The sequence below is a fragment of the Leuresthes tenuis genome, unplaced genomic scaffold (genome assembly GCF_036924035.1).
Source record: "Leuresthes tenuis unplaced genomic scaffold, fLeuTen1.0.hap1 SCAF_1, whole genome shotgun sequence".
Classification (NCBI taxonomy): Eukaryota; Metazoa; Chordata; class Actinopteri; order Atheriniformes; family Atherinopsidae; genus Leuresthes; species Leuresthes tenuis.
Window position 1 is genome coordinate 11,259,266 of NW_027325355.1, and position 20,142 is coordinate 11,279,407.

General features: G+C 41.8%; 1 protein-coding gene and 1 non-coding gene across 2 annotated transcripts in view; one reads left to right on the forward strand and one right to left on the reverse strand.

Moving 5' to 3' along the window:
* LOC140296621 (uncharacterized) overlaps positions 1 to 20,142 on the reverse strand; it is a 581,862-nt gene that overhangs the window by 494,589 nt on the left and 67,131 nt on the right. The window lies entirely within an intron of this gene.
* trnaq-uug (transfer RNA glutamine (anticodon UUG)) lies at positions 18,168 to 18,239 on the forward strand. The gene has a single exon. It is a non-coding gene; the product is annotated as a tRNA-Gln (tRNA).

Consider the following 20,142-nt stretch of genomic DNA (forward strand, 5'->3'; position numbering starts at 1 on the left):
TCAAATGCCAGCACAGATTTTGTTACAAATGTTATTGTGGAAAAATAGCAAATGTGCCTTTTATGGCCAGTGATTCTTACAGAAGGGCACATCAGAGTTGCTGGCCTGCAGAATTTCCTTTGTGTGGGGGTGGGGTGCTGGCAGGGACACAGCTCAAAAATTAGGCTTCTTTACACAACAATGGGAGGCAGATAGTGGTAAGTTAGACTTTTTTTGGGGGGGGTTCATACTTTGGGTACACTTTTGTAAACTTAAGAATGTTCAAGTTTAGTCTGAAGAAGTATTGAGTCAGTATACTTTCTAGTTCACTACAAGTACATGGTCCATAGTATACTTGCTATACTTATACTAATAACATACTTAATTAAATAAACTTCAGCTATACTACATTTTGCAAAGGGATGTCTTTAAGGTACATAAATGTAATGCAATTGAGCACACATATCATTTACTGTAAACTTTTAAACTCCAGTGCTATATGATTAGTATTCTGCTAAATTAAAAGTAAGCATGAGCCAATGACTTGACATTATTCCATACTTGGATCAAGATAAACTAACTATTAGTACTTTGTGGCAGAAAGAAGTAGAATGTATGCTAAGATACAAGTATAAGCTTTAGTATTAAGATATAAGTGTAAGTCTTAGTATTAATGTAATGACAATGTTAATACCTTCATTTTCCTATAGTTGCAAGTATCATTTACTCATAAAATGCACTTAGTAAGGAAAAGTATGAAATTAAACAAAAGAATGGAAGAGGAAACAAGGAAACCACAGCTGCTCTTGAAAGTGATGAAAAAGAGGTAAGCTGAATGTTATGCAACAGTTGTTCTAAGTGCCTGATTGTTTCAGCTCTCATATGAATAGGCTATTTCATTCCTCATTCATGTGGTCGGTAGTTCTAGACGACCAACAGGATGGTCTATGTGTCAGTGATACAACTGGGACAATGACTGTTATAATATCTACTGTATGAATGTTAAAAACAACAGCTTCTAAGCCTTGAACGCCCCACGTGTGGATTTAGCATTTGAACAGCTCATTCAGAAGAAAGCTGAAATATCTTCCAAAAGCAAGTAGTCAATTACTTTCTATTCAAGCACCCAAGATTGCAATGACTGAGGACAGAATACACCGTAACCGGGTACAATGAGTGTTCACACAAAGACAGTAAAGTATCTCATCTCATATAATGAAAAACAACAGCACATTGTCAGGATGCCGGCTTCATGTAACTTGTCTTTCTGTGAAAAGCAAAAAATATTGGAACTCATGAAGTAGATAGTTGCTTATGCATCACTGCAGTTTTATCCATGGATGTATATATGGAGCCACATGTGAAGAAATGTACACTTAAGTTGTTTGCAAAGGGTATTTAATTAAAAGTTTGATCTACTTTAAAATTGCGATTATCATTGTCAGACATCACTTTAGGATCCATTCAGTCGTGTTATGTTTGTGGTTTTACAATCTTTTTAAAAATGTAGAGATGGATGTGGATGTGACACTGATGTTTTCCATTCAGGGAAAGTGGAATAATGTTTAATGTCCTGTATTTGTGTCACTTACAGGATAGTGATGAGTCAGTCTATGGGGATGACAAAGTATTTATTAGTGGTCATATGTAAAGTATATTGCAGCGCTGGACTCGGAGTGACAGAGCTCTCGCAGGAAATCCATCAGGCCGAGCCCCGATATCAAGAAGCATTCCATATTTATATTCAGCTTTATCTCACAGAGGTTGTACTGTCCTTCTCGTGTTCTTTGGATGTGATAAATAATGTGTGTTAGTGCTGTTTTAGGCGTGTATCTAATGTACCAGACCTATCTACTCCAATAGAGATGTTTTGTCTGACCGAGTTGTTTCGTCTTGCTATGTCATCCTAAGGTCTTGGACTATCTAAGGTCATCGATTGTGTAGTATGAGCAGAGTGTAAAAGTACCAGCTAGGAACATAGGTTATTTAGTAAAATACAGAATATGAATACATAATGTCTAAGAACAAAGGCAATTATAACAATATCCAATACTAGGATTTGCTATAGATGTGTACATAGAGGGTATCCTAGGATATGTTACAGATTAGATCTTCCCGTATATCCCCGGAAACATTTTGGATATGTGGCAGATGTGTAAACTTGTATACTGTTGGATCTCTCTGGATATTAGATGTTTAAGAGCAGAGTTAAGTAACAGGCAGTCACATGTTTTACCCTTAACTCTCTCGAGGCAAAAGCAATACAATACACTACTTTCAACTGCTGTGTGGTTCCTATCAATTAAATACCACTGAAGGTAATCATTGATAACTGAATGCTTTTCCTCCATTGACCCAACACGTTTAAAACACCCTGCAGTCTGCAGCATGGTGCTGCTGTGTACGATCAGGTCCTGCAGGCTCTCCAATGACAAAGCATTCTCAATCTAAAAATGGGATCTGTTACTCATTTCAAGTAGAAAAAGGAATTATAAATAGAAATGGTATCAGAAAGCTGTCATGACAGAAAGTTTGAAGTGGACCAAATTGCTGGCTTTCCCAACCTTTCACATTTTCAGAGGGGTTTTATTATTTTGGAAGTGGGATTGCCTCTCCTTCTTTTTTAAACTCCCAAAGTTGTGTAATGACTCCACTGCACATCTTACTATGCCTCCTGAATCAAAGTATAATCAGATTTTGTCAGTCAGTGGATCAATGATGTTATAACTGGCTTTATTCTTAGACATTATGTATTCATATTCTGTATTTTTCTAAATAAGCCATGTTCCCATTTTGTACTTTTCAACTCTGCTCATACTACGTAATGTATGTCCTTGAAAAGGCCAAGACTTTAAGAGTGCATAACGGAACTAAATAACTGGGTCAGATAAAGCTTCTCTATCGTGTCAGATAGGTCTTGTACATTAGGTAAATGCCTAAAAATACACTCACACACACACGTTGTTTATATCATCCAAAGAACATGACAAAGATGGTGGTTGGCCTGCTCATGTCACCAATAACTGGCCAATTGTACTTGGTCGCGTGTAAATCAAACCTCTGTGAAATAAATGTGAAGAAGATAAATATGAAATATTTCTGGATATCGCGGCTCAGGATTTCCTGCGAGTGCTCTGTCACTCTGAGTCCAGCGCTGCCATACTTTACCTGTGATCACTAACAATTTAAGATTTCTCCAGCTTGTTCTTGGGCTTCTAATGAAAGAATCAGGCTAACACTGTGAATGACCACACACACAAATTGTGGCACCTAATTTAGGTCACTCTGTTATATCACTTTCCAGCAGTGCTCTGCTCACAATGACATCATCAGTCTGAATTCTTCTGGATAACAAACACACAAATATTATTCTCTCACATTAGTCTGCAGACTGTCAGCAGATCTTCCTGCAGTCTCCAGATTCATCTGATCTTCTTCTTTCACTGCTGATGTTCAAGGTGCTGACCGTGGATCTGTATGGCAAGCCATTTTAATGTTTAACAGGCAGACTGAATATGTGCTAAGGGAGACTGAGAGTCCATTTTATTTCTTGTTTTATTGAGGATATTTAAACGTTCTTAAAAATTACAATGGTGTAAAACACCGAAATAAAAGTTTATTTTAATTTAAACTGTGTGCATTATTATGATATACAGTATATGTTGACAATAATATTGTTTAATCGGCAATAATTTGTGGGACAATATATCATCAAGCAAAACTTGTTATCGTCCCAGGCATATCCAACACTACATTTATTTTTAGGACAAACGTCACTTTTGCCATTCATGTGTATGGGGTTTGTCATTACAGATATCTACAATTCAGTTGCAGATATCCGCTATGTGAACTACGGATATCTGTAAGTGAATTAGGACAAGTCATAATTCCAGTTACAGATATCTTCCATTTTCTACAAAGAGAGCTCATATACACAGTTCTGTGGAATGTTTCTGTACAGTCATCATGGACATTCATGTCATTTCCATTTAGTCATTTAGCAGATGCTTTGATCCAAAGTGACTCACAGGTGAGGAAACAACATCCCAGTGCAGTCAGGCATACCTCTCATTTCCCTGTATTTGTGTCCATCCTCCAGACTCCTGTGGATCCTTTTTACCTCACGCTAAAAAAGCCAATATCACAGACGGAGAAAAGTTAGATCATGAGAGAGAAAAAAACTCTTGAAACTTTCTGTGAACAAAGCAAGGAGGTCAATAAATAAGTCTACACCTCATTACAGTGGTTAATATTTCTGTCTGAATACGTTTTTGTTTGCATCTGTGTGGTTGTGGACATATTTGATCTAAGGGAACTTCAGATTGAAACCTCGCCAGTGAAGAACTGAATGTAGCACAACGTGTTGGTGTAAAAGACCACTCTGATGCTTAGAAGTCCATACTCCCACCAACTAGTTTAAAGCTGAATAATCCTTTCAGATGAGAGATGAAACGTCTTCAAGAACCAAGAAGAAGTTGCCCTTATTCAGGCTCTTACCCACAAAGTGTCACCGTGAGGAGCTCCCTTTCCAATCAGTAAACCTTCTTCTAAAAAAGTAGCCCTGAACAGCTGCCTCCAGCTCCTCTGAGGGACACACCTGCTGAACTGGTCATTGACATTAAAACAAAAAGACAGACCAAAACTCCTGCTTTGGAGATGAACCCTCTGTGTAATGCTTCTGTTATAATTGGCTTTGTTCTTAGACATTATAAATTCATATTCTGTATTTTCCAAAAAATACCTATATTCCTAGCTGGTACTTTTCCACTCTGCTCATACTGCACAATCGATGACCTTAAATGGTCCAAGACCTTAGAATGACATAAACAACTGGGTCAGACAAAACATCTCTATTAGGGGAGATAGGTCTGGTACATTAGATCCACGCCTAAAACAGCACTCACACACACATTGTTTATCACATCCAAAGAACACAACAAGGACAGCGGCTGGCCTGATCATGCCACTAAAAACTGGCCAATTATACTCTGACAAGTGTGAAAACAACTTCTATGAGATAAAGCTGAATATAGATATGACATGTTTCTGGATAACGGGGCTCGGCCTGACGGATTTCCTGCGGGAGCTCTGGCACTCCGAGTCCAGCGCTGCAATATACTTTACTTGTGACCACTAATAAATACTTTTTTAATAAACGATTTCTCCAGCTTGTTCTTGAGCTTCCAATGAAAAAAACGGGCTAACAAAGTACATCTGTGAACACGTTCACCAAAGATTCAGCTGCTCTTTTCTCCACTGTGGAAACCTCTCGACCAAACTCAGTAGTTATTGTGATGAGAGATTTCAACTCGTGTAACCTCTCCCAGGAACTGACGAGCTCCAAACAGCTGGTGACATGCGCCATGCAGGACAGCAACACACTGGACCACTTCTACTCCACCATAAAACCCTCATACCGCTCCATCCCCCACGCGGCCCTTGGACACTCCGACCACTGCATCATACAGATGGTCCCCACATACAGGCAGCAACTGAGAAGGGCCAAACCATCCAGGACTACAGTAAGGAGGTGGACTCCAGAGGCAAGGGACAGGCTTCAGGACTGCATGGAGTCTACTGACTGGGAGTCACTGAGGGGCCCTGAGGATGACAACGGCAGCTTTTCTGACACTGTATGTTCCTGCATCAGCTTCTGTGAGCAGGTCTGCCTCCCAACCAAAACCATCACAAGGCACAATAACCAAAAGCCCTGGTTCTCCAAGCAGCTCAGAGAGCTCAGGCGCCGGAAAGAGCAGGCGTACAGAGAGGGTGACATGGACACATTCAGACTGGCCAGACAGGGCCTCAAGAAGGCCATCAAAAATGCTAAAGAGGACTATAGAGCCAGACTGGAGAGTGATTCAGGCACCAACGACCCTGCAGTTGTGTGGAGTCCCCTCAGAACCATCACAAACGTCCCCTCCCCCGGACTAGCTTACGATCTCAAGACCTTCTACACCAGGTTTGAGAGACCCCCTGCTGCTCCATTGTTTCCACCCCCCCACCTTTCTTGTAGGCACTGAGAGCTCACCGCCCCACTCGTTACTCCCCTTAACACCCATCCCTCATCTCCTACTCGCCCCTCTTATCACATGTCTGTAAGTCAATATTATTGAATATATCCTCTTACCTATCCTTCTCTCCTCACTCTCCTCAAACTCAAAACTATCTCTCACTTAACTCCCCAAACTATCTCCAAACTAGTTATTATTATTAATGCTTTCCAAACTCTAGTATCCAAACTATCCAAACTCAAAACCTGAACTGACTGTAACTCTCCATAAAAAACACACATTTTAAATGGAGACTGGGCGTTTATATACCTGTCAATACTTTAGACTGAACCGCTTCCTGAAGCAGTCACGTCGTACGGCCGCATAGCGAAGCATAGACATATACAGTAGCGAGCCTTCTGACGTCATCATTTTCGGCTCCTCCCCTAAATGCAGCAAACCGTTCCCTCCGTTACTCCAGACAAGCCTCAGTCAGCACGTCTCTGAACAACACAACAGGAAGCTGCGCACAGGTAAGTCCAGAAAAGAATACATGTAGCGGTCAAACATTTGCAGAAATGCCTTCAAATTGCTCTGTGTCATTGGTTTGATTCCTGCAGCTGGACACGGGCAGTCAGAACATGCACCAGAGAGTGAAAAAGTTTAAATAACCTGGCTGCTATTCACAGTTAGCATGTCCTGCTAATGCTAATGCTAATGCTCTGCAATACCAGACACACAGCCTCAGCTATAAATTTCCCTAAGCCGGCCAGATGGACAAATAACATGGAGCTTTATCCTTTTAGCTGTGTGTGAAACATACTTCTGGGCCCTTTTCTGACCGTTTTTAACAGTTTTTTAAATAAACGTCTTTCTGTAGTTTTGCTGAAATCTTTTGTCATTTAAAAAGTTTGATGATCATTGTAAAATTTAGAATAGTTCTTTCCAGGCTTATCTGGGTATCGTTTGGCTTTTTGATAAAACTGGAGCACAAACATGAAGAGGAGTCATAGCATTATTATAAAAACTCCAGGAAAGTATCACACGAGCAGAAGAAATACACAGTTATCCTCAGTATCAGTGTCCGATTTCTCAGATTTACACTCTGAGAAAGACACCATTAAAAGACAGTCAGACTGTCCTCTTCAGAAGTGTCTCATGAAAACTTCATTATTCAGTTTTCTTTATATATCCAATATTTTCTTTTATCCACGAATCAACAAGGATTGATGGCATTATAAAAAGGTTGTACATATATTTACTCATAAAGCCCACATCTGGAGTTAAAATGGAGCTAAAATGATCTTTATTAGGAGGATATGTGCAACTTTTAGGAGCTGATACTCTGATCTGACCACAACACAAGATCACTTTTTACTCTTCAACTGGACACATAAGTTTACCAGTTAAGATAATTTCGTAATTAAAATAAAGGAGATTGTAGGTTATTTGGGTTGAAAAACATTTCAGAGTTTTAAGGGTCTGTGAGTTTCCTTCATCTCAAACTTTAGGTTTCACTAAAGCAGCTTTCTGGAATGAATCACTGGACGAGCACTTCTGATGCCAGAAAAACACTCCTTTATATTTAAATGACGGCCTCAGAATGGTCCACCTCATGTTGTTCTTCAGAGTGTCTCAGATCAGTCAAACAGCTCCTGCTGACGTGCTGTTCGCCACACAGAACTAGATCATTCCCCCACTGAACCATCACATCTTCTCAGTTTCAAGCCTCAGTCCAGACTGAAGCTCCCTGAGTGCTGAACCGTGGGCTTCAGAGTTTAACCTGTGACAAATCTCAGATTACTCTGTTACTATTCTGGATCCATGACAGCTTCTGGAAATGAGAACAAATTTAGAAACAGAGAAAATCTGAACTTCAGTGTTTGGGATGATATTGGGACCCTTTCCTCAAACAGTATCATTGTTTTAATGTAGTAAAAAGATTTAAGTTGATCATGTTACACTGACTCAGATGAGATTCATGGGATATTTCACACAGTGGGTGTCGTTCTACAGAGTATATTATACATATATTATATTATACATTTATTATACATTTATTTCAGAATTTGATCAAAAAGCTCCAAATATTCTGGACTGTGACCTTAGTGGGTCTTTAAAGAACCAGTTTAAAGTTCACAGGAATTTAAATAAAAACCACGGTAATAAGTTTAATTAAATGTGACTAGATGGTTAAAAACTGTTCACAAAGGTTTTCAAGAGAAGAAGAAAAGTGGGTGTGGTTTGACATGCTGCACGCCACAGCTGGATCTTATTGTATGTACTGACGGTTTCAGACAGAGTCCATCAGTCGGAGGACCAGGACCAGAATGGAGCAGCAGAACCAGGATCCAAACCCCTCCACCAGGAACAGAGCCGGCTCATCCTCTGGTTCCACCGGGCTTCAGGTCAGTGTGGAGGACATTAAAGACACGAGGACAAGTGTCGAGGCTCCGTGTATCGTCCGCTTGTTCTGCTTTTACTTCAAATGTGGAAAAAGTGTCAGCAAAGTATTTCCTGGTTTCATCTCCTCTCTCTGATACAGATGTGCTTAGACTGAAAATGTGCTGCAGGCTGAATGATCTGCTGGAAGAAACTCAGTGGCCAGATTGTTGTGGTGGGACATTTTCTGGCTCTCAGTCTTCAGATTTGAGAGGTTCAGGAGCTTATATTCATTGTTTGTGTTTAAAGTCTCTGGATTACATGAATTAAACCTGGTGGTGGTAATACTTCTGGGTCTTTAATGGTTAGATGACAGGTTTGTAGATCTCTCTACCTCAGGGTAAAGAGTTGTTTTAGAGAGAAACGAAGGTTGTGTTAAAACTGTTTCCCTGATAGCTGTTGAGCTCAATGGCTGCAGACCTCTGGGTTGTAAGCTGGAACAAAGGGATAGTGTAATGAATGTCATGTATTACCACCACTGTTACTTTTATTCGTTTAAACCAGTGATCATCAACCTTTTTCAGTCCAACCTCTACATGGTGTTTAACTGAACAACTTGGACAAGACTGTGCTTCATTCTATCATTTAGAAATATTGTAGCACAAGTTCCTTTTCAGAATTTCATCATGACAAAAAATAATTAGTGAAAGAGCAAAAAGCAAGAGTTTACTGCTTAAAAACCTGAACGTGTGTAGAACACATCAGAGCACAGTGTTGACAGCTGAGGGCACTTATAAACACACTCTCAGCACGTTTGATTTGAGATATTGAGACCCGTAGCTCGGTCTATACACGTCCAGTTAGAATATGTTGGTTAGCTTAGAGAAATCTTTTCTGTGAACTTCAAAAGGATCTAATCCTTCTTCCTCTCTGTCATTGCAGAAACATATAGCCCAAGAGGGCTCCAGATGTCACTTCTGTAAACACTGTGGGAAAGTTTTCAAAAGATCATCACATCTGAGGTATCATCAGAGGCTTCACACTGGAAAGAAACCATATAACTGTGGTCAGTGTGGGGCAGCTTTCACTACATCTTCCGATTTTAAGATACACCAACGTATTCACACAGGAGAGAAACCATACAGCTGTGGTCAGTGTGGAGCAGCTTTCACTCAATTATCTAACCTAAAGACTCACCAACGTATTCACACAGGAGAGAAACCTTACATCTGTGGTCAGTGTGGAGCAGCATTCACAACATCTTCCTATCTTAAGACTCACCAACGTATTCACACAGGAGAGAAACCTTACATCTGTAGTCAGTGTGGAGCAGCATTCACAACATCTTCCTATCTTAAGATACACCAACGTATTCACACAGGAGAGAAACCATACAGCTGTAGTCAGTGTGGAGCAGCTTTCACTCAATTATGTCACCTAAAGACTCACCAACGTATTCACACGGGAGAGAAACCATACAGCTGTAGTCAGTGTGGAGCAGCATTCACAACATCTTCCTATCTTAAGATACACCAACGTATTCACACAGGAGAGAAACCTTATAGCTGTGGTCAGTGTGGAGCAGCTTTCACTCAATTATCTGGTCTAAAGACACATCAACGTATTCACACAGGAGAGAAACCTGACAGCTGTGGTCAGTGTGGGGCAGCTTTCGCTGCATCTTCCCATCTTAAGACACATCAACATATTCGCACAGGAGAGAAACCTTACAGCTGTGGTCAGTGTAGAGCAGGTTTTGCTCAATTATCTAGTCTAAAGACACACCAACGTACTCACACTGCGGATAAATTATTGGTTTAAATCAACAATATATTTTACGGCAGATAAGAAAACATTCTCCTGGGAGCAGCAACAGGAACTACCAATCAGAAGAATTTCCCTTGTTCAGATTAAAAATCTTCTTTGTGGATTACCGCCTTCTCTTGTCAGGACTTTTGTTCTGAATGTTCTGTGGGTAGCACATGTTTGAAGAATCATTAAAAATGCTTTATAATTTGTTGGGAAAGTTGGGAACTATGGACAGATCTCCCACCGTTCAAGATAAATATGGCATCAGTTGTGAGTTGATAGACAGAACAATATCAGTGCCTTGAGATGACATTGTTTTAATTTGGCGCTATATGAATAAAACTGAATTGAATTGAAAATGCAATCTTTTTTAAAGTAGATACACTTTTTCTTGTATTATACTGAAAATATATGTTTTGTTTAAAGTTAAAATTCACAAAGTAGCTTTGCACCAGCTGTGGGTATGTTTGTAAACATACAACATCTTTAGAAGCAATATATCATTTCAGTTTGATGTAAAGTCTAGCTTTACACTTGTTTGTATTTCATTGTTCTGCATTTTATTAAAGGTCAGATGTCAACATTTCTCATGCGTTTCATCTTCTTGCTACAGAGATACAGAGTGCTAATCTTTCCCAAAGAATTTTTAACGCTGTCTGAAAAAGGTTTGGAGTTGTTCCCTGTACTTTCCAGACAGCTGTTTGATTGTCATGACTAAAGCTGAAAGTTAAGGCTGCTCCAACACTAAAAGGACACGAGGCTCAACTTCAAGCTGTGAAACTATGTCAAATGTCTGTTGTGTTGGTGTCAAGAAAATTCTCTCAAAATGAGGCTCAGAGTCGCTGGAGACAATACCAAACATTTATTCTCACAGCAAGGAGTCTGCATGACATATCAAGAAGCTGACACAGATTTGTCTGAGTTAAAAAACAAAACAATGATGCTATCACTATTTAGTTTCCACTTTGTTTTTTCTGTACATTTCTGTATATAACAGTGCTGAGCCTGAGTGAGATGGAGATTTCAATTTCCCAGAGGCAACCTCCCAAAGGGATCAATAAAGTCATCCATCCATCCATCCTACAAGATCACTGGCCACACAAGGTTATGCGACATTCAGTCAAACAAGGATTAGACTGAAGTTAAAATAAGATAGATAGGAGGACTCTCAGCACACAGTGTCTCTTGACCCTGCAGCATCTCACACGTGGTACTTCCTTTTTGTCATAATATAACTTCATGATTTTTTTTAACATATCTCTCCTGTTTATAATAGAAAAGAGGGTGTAAATTCACAGTAGATTCATATATACACATGCATTTTCTTGTATATCTTCTACGTCATTGTCATTGTTAAACAGTTTGTTATGTTGACCTCTGTTTGTTCTTGGCTCTCAGTCTCCATGTTGCTGATCCTGGATCTGCTGAGATGTCCCAGGTTATTGTTGGCTTTGAGCCTCATACATTTATTTTTGTCCTGAGAAAGAAGAAGTTCCAAAAAGAGAAACAGGGACTGTTTTTGAATTTGACATAGCCTACATCATGTCAGCGTTCATTTGGGTCTGCTGTTTTTCATTTAGTTTCAGACTTGTTATTGGATTCAAATGTTGATGAGTTTCTGTGACAGATAGGCTCCAGTCCCCCTGAAACCATGTAAAGCAAATGGAAGGATGGATAGTTTGTGGCACCTTTATTCATTCATTCCACTTCGGTATTGAAATATTTTTGTTCCATTCATTGTAAAGTTATCCTGAAGATAGCAGGCAGGATTTGAACCAGCTCTTGCACCACTGGCAAGTTATGGTCTCTGTGAGGGGGTGAGCTGGTTCGTTGCGCAATTATTGATGAATGTAATTGGCAGATTGTCTATGATCAATATTATGTGTAATTGTACCTTATTTATTGATTGTTTAATAGAAAATGGGTATTTTGAGTCTCACACTATAACAAATATGACAGCACCTCAATGAATTCTCTATAATGAATTAGTTTTCTAAAGAGTTTCATAAAAAATCATGAAAATATTGACTGTCTGTCCTTCCAGAAACTTACATTCCACAGCTTTGAATAAGGTATTTGATATGATACCTTTTTAATCCACCTGGGAATATGACAGTCTATCATAATTATGATTGTATGAGCACAGTGGTCGATCCTGTAACGCCTATTGTTCAATCTGTATGTAATGCTCCCATCAGGCCAGCTAATACGCAGCTATAATATGTCCAACCACAACTATGCAGATGACACTCAGACCTACGTGTCACTGACGGCAGAAGAACACGGGCCTGTAGATACATTGTGTCACTGCATCGAACAGATCAGTGTGTGGATGCAAAACAATTTTCTCCAGACAAAACTGAAATCGTTGTCTGTGGCCCACAGAAACAAAGAGACAGTGTTATCGGTCAACTTGAGACTCTCTCTCTAAAACCTAATAATCAGGTTAGAAATATAAGGGTAATATTGTACTCAGACCTGAACTTTAACAGCTACATTAAATCAATAACATCAGCAGCTTTTTACCATCTAAAAAACATCACCAGAATCAAAGGAATAGTGTCTAAACCAGACTTAGAAAGACTAATCCATGCATTTGTCTCCAGCAGGCTGGACTACTGTAACGGCCTGCTCACTGGGCTCTAAACGGGCTGTAAGACAGCTGCAGTACATCCAGAACGCTGCTGCTCGAGTCCTGACTAGAGCCAGGAAATACAACCACATTAGTCTGGTGCTCAGGTCTCTGCACTGGCTTCCTGTCGCTCAGAGAATAGACTTTAAAACAGCTCTGCTTGTGTACAAGTCTCTTCATGGTCTAGTGCCAAAGTACATATCTGACATGTTAGAGCCATATGAACAAACTCCTGCTGGTGCCCAGAGTCAGGACTAAACAAGGTGAGACTGCGTTTTAGTTTTATGCTCCTAATATCTGGAACAGTCTTCCAGAAGATGTGAGACAGGTCTCAACTCTAACTGTGTTTAAATCCAGGCTGAAAACAGTTCTATTTAGCTGTGTATATGACTCTCGTCACTTTTCATTCAATTGATTAATGATTATTTTTTGTTTTATGGAATTATTTTATTTGCCTTCTTGTGATTTTATGTAGCTGTAAAGCACTTTAAATTGCCTTGTGTACAAATTGTGCTCTACAAATAAACTTGCCTTGCCACATGAAACACAATCGATGTCATTTATTCACTTGCTACTGTACTGTTTGCTACCAACAATCAATAAAGTATAATTAATTTGATTTAAAGCATATTTGTGAGTGATCTTTTTTTTTCAATGCCGTTTATGCTTTTTACAGAACAATTGATATATTTAAGGATGGTTGAAGGCTGGTTAAAAGTAGTTAAATATTTCTGAAGCCCATTCTGATCTGTTTACATGTGCAAAATGATGTAATATTGTTTTACATGCGCTTAGTTGGAGAGCAAACTCCAACAAAACAACATGAGGGAGGTGTGGAGTTTTTTCATCGGTGGCCATGAAAAAAAGAGTGGCCAGGGAATGGAAGGAGGCCACTGAGTTAAACTTGTTCTTTAACCCCTCTAACTCCTGATTCCTTACCATCTACCTCGGATGAAGTCCCGCACGGTCTTGACGTTTATTTTAGGTAGGGGAATGCCAGCTTTGCAGAGAACAGGGTCATCCACTAAAATCCGGTGCTGGACCCGCTCGTATGCCTCCAGGATGGTCGTCTTCTCCGGACTGGTGCGTGACCCATGAGGACAATGCAGCCACAAAAGTTTCACCAGTGTGTACATTAGCCTGTTGTGCTGAGCACTTATGTTTTGTTGTGCTGGTGCGTAGCGTTTGGCCATCTTTACTTTCTGTATCACAGCAGCATCAACAAGGTTGTCTCTTTTAGTGCGGCAGTACAGAGTGTTGCCCCAGTGCGTCCTGTACAGCTGATTGAACTGCTGAGGCTGCTTGTGGTGCTCCTCCACGGCATTCCAGGCTTCCAGGATATTGTTCCTCTGCTCGGTGGTGAGTGACAGCTTGTCCTCTGTCAGGCCAATGTCCAAAAGAAGAGAGCAGAACTTTTCCAGCTGCTGAAAGCCAGGAAGAGGAGTTGGACTGCAGACATCCTCCTGTGCAAACAGTGACACACAAATGTTATGCCTGTTGCAGGTGTGATTTATCTAGTCTTATTTGCTTTTCATCTGCTTCTGTCTCTTGTGACTGCAAGTTTTTTAGATTTTGTAACGTTATGTTGACTTTGCACACGACCACGTTGACTTGTTAAGCTTTTTCCTCAGTGATTGTTTCCTTCTTCTACACAAGCTTTAAATACTTTGCTACTGTTTTCACTGTTGTTTTAATGTCTAATTTAACTCCTGGCAAAGTGGCAACATTTGAAAACTCGTCTAACACTGGCTCATACGTAGCAGTTGAACGGCTTTAACTCCTGGAATAAAATGTACATCCACATCAACAAACAAACAGCTACTCACAAAGACTGGAAGGTGAACACTAGCCATTTCACTGCTGGAGAGCCGGATGTGGGGCAGCTCAGCACTCAGCGCATTGTCACAGGTCTCCACCTCACTCTCGTAAGCCTCATCTGGCACATCTGGATCATGCTGCCCAGGCTGAAGCACCTCCTCCTCTGGATCCGGCCCATCGTTCACGATGTCTGCGAGAGAAAAAGGGCCCGATTCTCCTGTACTCTGACTAAACAGGTATTCCAACCCGAGCAGCTCATTAGAGGGGACATCAGCGGGAGCCTGAAGTTTTCCTCCACAGTCTCTCCGAACAGCTGCAGACAGCGGGTGTTGAGGCGGTCGATAAGTGGTGCAGAGTAGATTCTGTGGTGCTGTCCTTTTCCCCCAAACACTGCATCAGAGCGGCGGTCAGAATTCCACCGTGCAATGCCACTTATCAGATAGAGCTGATAGGGCCGGGCTGCGCAGTGGGGACCTGAACATCCCAATAAAGCACATGGGATTACTCACAGTGACATGTGTAACATTTTATAAATATCCACACTACACCTGTGTACCTGGGAGCATGTTGGGCAAAGTTTTGTGGAATCCTTCCAGGCTGTTGTTGCCACGCAGACATTTGTAGTAGGACACATCCACTTTGTTGATGGTCGTTGTACGCGCCACCCTATACATGTAGATGTCTGGAGGATCCTGGATGCACTCCAGGTGTCGCCGCTGCGCCGCCCACATCTCATCAATGACAGCTGCAAATACAAATGATGTACAGACACACAAACCGATTGTCATGTAGGCTTTTTTTATGCCACACAACTAGTATTAATGTTGTAACTTTGAGTGTCAGGTCTTTATACCAGGTGTCTTGAATAGGCTGACTCCACTCTCATCCAGCCCCGCGGGACCTTTCAGTTCCTCAATGGCCAGGTTGATGAGCCTAAACGTTTCCTGCGCCCCTTGTGTGACCCGTCGCACGTCATGTTTCAGCTGCTCCCTGGAAATAAAAAGGCGGATGACGTCCTCATCTGTCACAGCCTTCAGAGCTGTCGGGTCCTTGGCTCTGACAGCCTTGATGAGGAGCTCCATATCTGCTCGGCTGTACGCCAGCACCGCCCCAGCAAGTGCAGACTTGAACACTGCGTACTTGGAGTGAGACTCTGTGCGGACGGCTGCATCAAAACGGTGAATCCTGTGAAAGATGTGCAGACGCACAACCATTCCACTGTCCACCCAAGACTGGAACAAAGTCTCCACAGCTGTTGGGCCCTGTGCACAGCAACAGCCACGGTCCACATTCAGGATGCTGGGGACAGGTTGGTTGGCCAGCCGAAACCTCTCCATTACTCCACGGCACATAGGTCCCAGCTTCTCTGTGGACTCCTCACAGGTCAGCACAAAAGTCACTATCTGGGAGTACTCATTTCCAATGCTGGTGAACCTGAGCCGTGACCCTCACCAGACAGCTTCTTCACCACCTAAAAAACATTTGGAGTTTGCATCCCAACTTAGTTGCTTGTTCTTCTATAATTTAACAGTGCATGACAATATGTTTATAATAGGAAATATGTTCTGTATGCCACAATCTATGATTGCGTTTTGATTTACATACTTTCTTGGTGGAATCCATCTTTAGCACAGTGCCAAAAGTGGAGAGGATCTGGCTCCTGTAGTCCTGCACGTTGTCGGCCTCTGCCAGCAGGAAGGCGTGGCGCAGGAGCTGTGCAGACCAGAGATCTCTTGGAGGAGGCGGAGCCTGAAATGTGTGACCTACTGTAGAAACAATCCCTCCAGGTTTCACTAAGCTCATAAGGAGTGTGGTGTACAGGTCTTTGCACTGAAGGTGCTTCTCTGTGTGGTTTTCCTGTATCTGACGCCACACCTGGACCATAGTGTTCCCTTCGGTTCGGTCCCTCAGAAAACGCACAGCATTCTTGTCCGCACCACGCCTGTTAGTGGAGGAAAAATTGGTAACTTTAGGTTGGTTCGAATAACTTCTTTAAAGACTGACACGTGCACACACGATGCTGAGTGAACTCAGGCAGGGAACACAGCTTGATGTGCCTCGCTTAGTTGTATTATAATAACGGGATCCCATGCAAGCCACCGACCTAATGTGCCACCTTCTCCACCCCTGGCTCTTTGTGCAAGGCCCACAGCACAGGACCTCCGTCAGCATCGTGTACCAGTTGGATACGTCACAAATGTGACAATATATAACAATATATAACAATATATAATCAAATCAAGATGAATTTCAAGGAACTTTTCCTTTTACATGTTTAGATACAATGTAATCATTATTCAACCATGATGCTTTTACTCTAACACAGCTGAATTGAGTTATACCCGGTGGTGGTAGCCAGACTTGTACAGGTACACATTACGACCCTTTCCAACACATTCATCGCCACGAGGACACTTCAGGGAACATCTCCAGACTCCTACAGGGCGCCATGTAAAGACACGGCGGCGGAAAAACAGGTGTGGTACAGGCAGAGCACCTCCGACAAAGCCTGGAGGTTCTGGAGGGGAAAACCACATGCGGTCTGACTTCATCACCCTTCGCCTCTTGAGCACACCAGTGATGTCCTTGTAGATTTGAACGGCAGTGAAGAGACCTCTCTCTGTGTCCTCCTTTAGCCATGAGATGTCAGCTGCTGGAATGCCATTTGGGTTTTCCCAAAGACGTACCCAGCCCTCTAACTCCACCTGTAACACGCACAACACGTACAAAGCAAAGTTGTTTTTATGATTTGTAACATGAAATGATACACATGGAGCACAGTTTAAAGAAGCGTCTCACACTTATGTTTGCATTCACTGTAAATGTTACTTACAGGTGAGTCACTTAGAGGTGGTTTCAGTGGATAATCCTGGCCTTGGGATGCGGACGGGGCTTCAGTTGGCTGTGCAGCAGATTCCGGCTGATTGGGCGGGATCCTGGATATGCGCTTATTGTGTGGCAGCTTGGGTGGTGCGGTGGACTCTGGCAGCTTGGGTGGTGCGGTGGACTCTGGCAGCTTGGGTGGTGCGGTGGACTCTGGCAGCTTGGATGGTGCGGTGGACTCTGGCTGCTTGGGTGGTGCGGTGGACTCTGGCAGCTTGGGTGGGTGCGGTGGACTCTGGCAGCTTGGGTGGGTGCGGTGGACTCAGGCAGCTTGGGTGGTGCGGTGGACTCTGGCAGCTTGGGTGGGTGCGGTGGACTCTGGCAGCTTGGGTGGGTGCGGTGGACTCAGGCAGCTTGGATGGTGCGGTGGACTCTGGCAGCTTGGGTGGGTGCTGTGACAAACAGATTAGTAATTGAACCAAGAATGAAACAGATGTGTAAACATGCCACCAAATTTGGCAAATTTGGCATATTATATATATATATATATATATATATCCTGAGCGTGCCTGAGGCGACTGTGGAAAGGAACGACTCCCATTTAACAGGAAGAAAGAAACCTCTTGCAGAACCAGACTCAGGAAGGGTGGCCAAAAAAAAACCCACTTTGCTTTAAACCTTTATATTGTCAAGCATTTGCATGACTAAGAGCATAGTTTGCCTGTGGAAGGGGTTCCATGGTGTAAAGGTCAGCACTCTGGACTTTGAATCCAGTGATCCGAGTTTAAATCTCGGTGGAACCTTCATGTGTGTGCTGTCATGTTTATGTTCTGGAAAGAAGATGAGTGGATGAGGTTCGTCACACTAGAGTGTGTGATTGACCAAATCCAAAGAGAGGGCTTAAATTGGTTAATGTTGAAAAAGTGAAACATTCAGCTGAGAGGGTCTGTGCTATTTGCCTTCTCACCTCTGGGTGTCACTAATTGAATCTATTTGGTTTCTTCTTGCATATTCATTTGCAATGCATATATTTTTCCATGCTCTCCATTTGGAATTTGGACACAGAAGCCAAAGGAGACAGAAACAGGAAAAACAATCTGTTATGAGGTGCGAATGGCGATCGCCCTCTTCATCACGGGCCCAGGTGTTTGCTGTCCGCCACTCCACCTCCCGGTGACCAGGTTCAGCGTCACCGGAATAACTCACAGACTTTTCCTTGCTGGTTTCTTGGTGGAGCTATTTATTGTGCCCCCTTTTCTCCCCACATGTGTGTTCAGTCCCAAAAATTACTACAGTCTGTACATATCTTTTTTTACCAATCAAGCCCACATCAGCTCCAGCTTTTACATCATTCCCAGCCATTTTTCGCTCCCTTCTCCACCAGTCTTTCTCCATTTAAAGGGCTCCCTCTCTTAATTGAACTCCTCCCCATAATCATCAACCTCCGGGTAACAGGTGCTCCTTATCACCTGCAGCCGACATAGATTCCCCCCGATACACAAAAATACTCATACACAACCACCAACATAACAGATTTTAGATAAGCACCCATTAGTGCCAGTGATGTCCCAGTCTCCATACTGATCCAACCCCAAACCCACAGACTAGTGGGTGTGCACCCCTAATAGCCTGCAGACTACAGATCAGGTCCTGGAAAATAAGGGACGGGGTCACTCCGTCACACAATCCCATGGTAACAATCAGCGACAAGGAGAACTACTCAAAAGCCTGCACAATTAACCCGGTGCCCACCCATGGGCCAACCAATCATCCAATCAAGGAGCTGCAATTTCTGAGCGCCAACTCCATGCGGTGCGCACAAGTTGGTACTGATTTAGGAAAAAGAGGATTGTACAATTTTACTCCTTGGTATGGATACTCTTTCAAAAAAGTCCAAAAAATAAAATATGTGGTTGACAAAACTGTGTGACTCAGTCCTTCAACACAAAAGGCAGGCAAAGGAGAATCAGCTGTCCTCTCTATCTAATCATGGGAGGATGGCCTGACTACGATCAGGGACCTGAGCAGCAAAGAATAGATAGACATGATAAATAGTTATATATATGTACACACTAGTCTCCAATACTACTATGATAAAAAGAGATCCAATGTACAGGTCTAAGTTGTACAGGAATGTGTTGTAGAAATTTGTTCTATATTTTTGTTGTAAATCCACAACAGGTTTCATCATCTGCTAATCCTGGAGGAGACACTAGTTGTAAAGGAATTTATTAATACATAAAGATGCTTATATTATAAGACTGAAACATCCTTGAACAGCAGATCACTGTAAAGACATACATATAATATTGTGATTATGTCAGTGGGTCAACAATATTGTTGACTTTACATTTCTTTTAACATCTTGTAAAAATATAACAATGTAAACATAAAAACAGCAACCTCAAAACAAGACATAGCATGTTACCTGGATGGAAAACCATGCGTCTCTACAGCCTGAAAGAAGAAATCTTGGGCTGTTGATGCCTTGTTGTTATTGGCAGCGTGTCGGTACATGATCTTTGTCAGCATTTGGAAAACATAAACCCCACATAAAAAACACATTAAACATTAACTACAATAATATAAGAATAATAAATGAATGAACTATTGTTCCATGTGTGATGTTAGACTTAAAGCTATACTTACCTTTCTGGCATGTAGCACAGCACTTAGTAAAAATTTAAACATGAACAACTCCCCCTC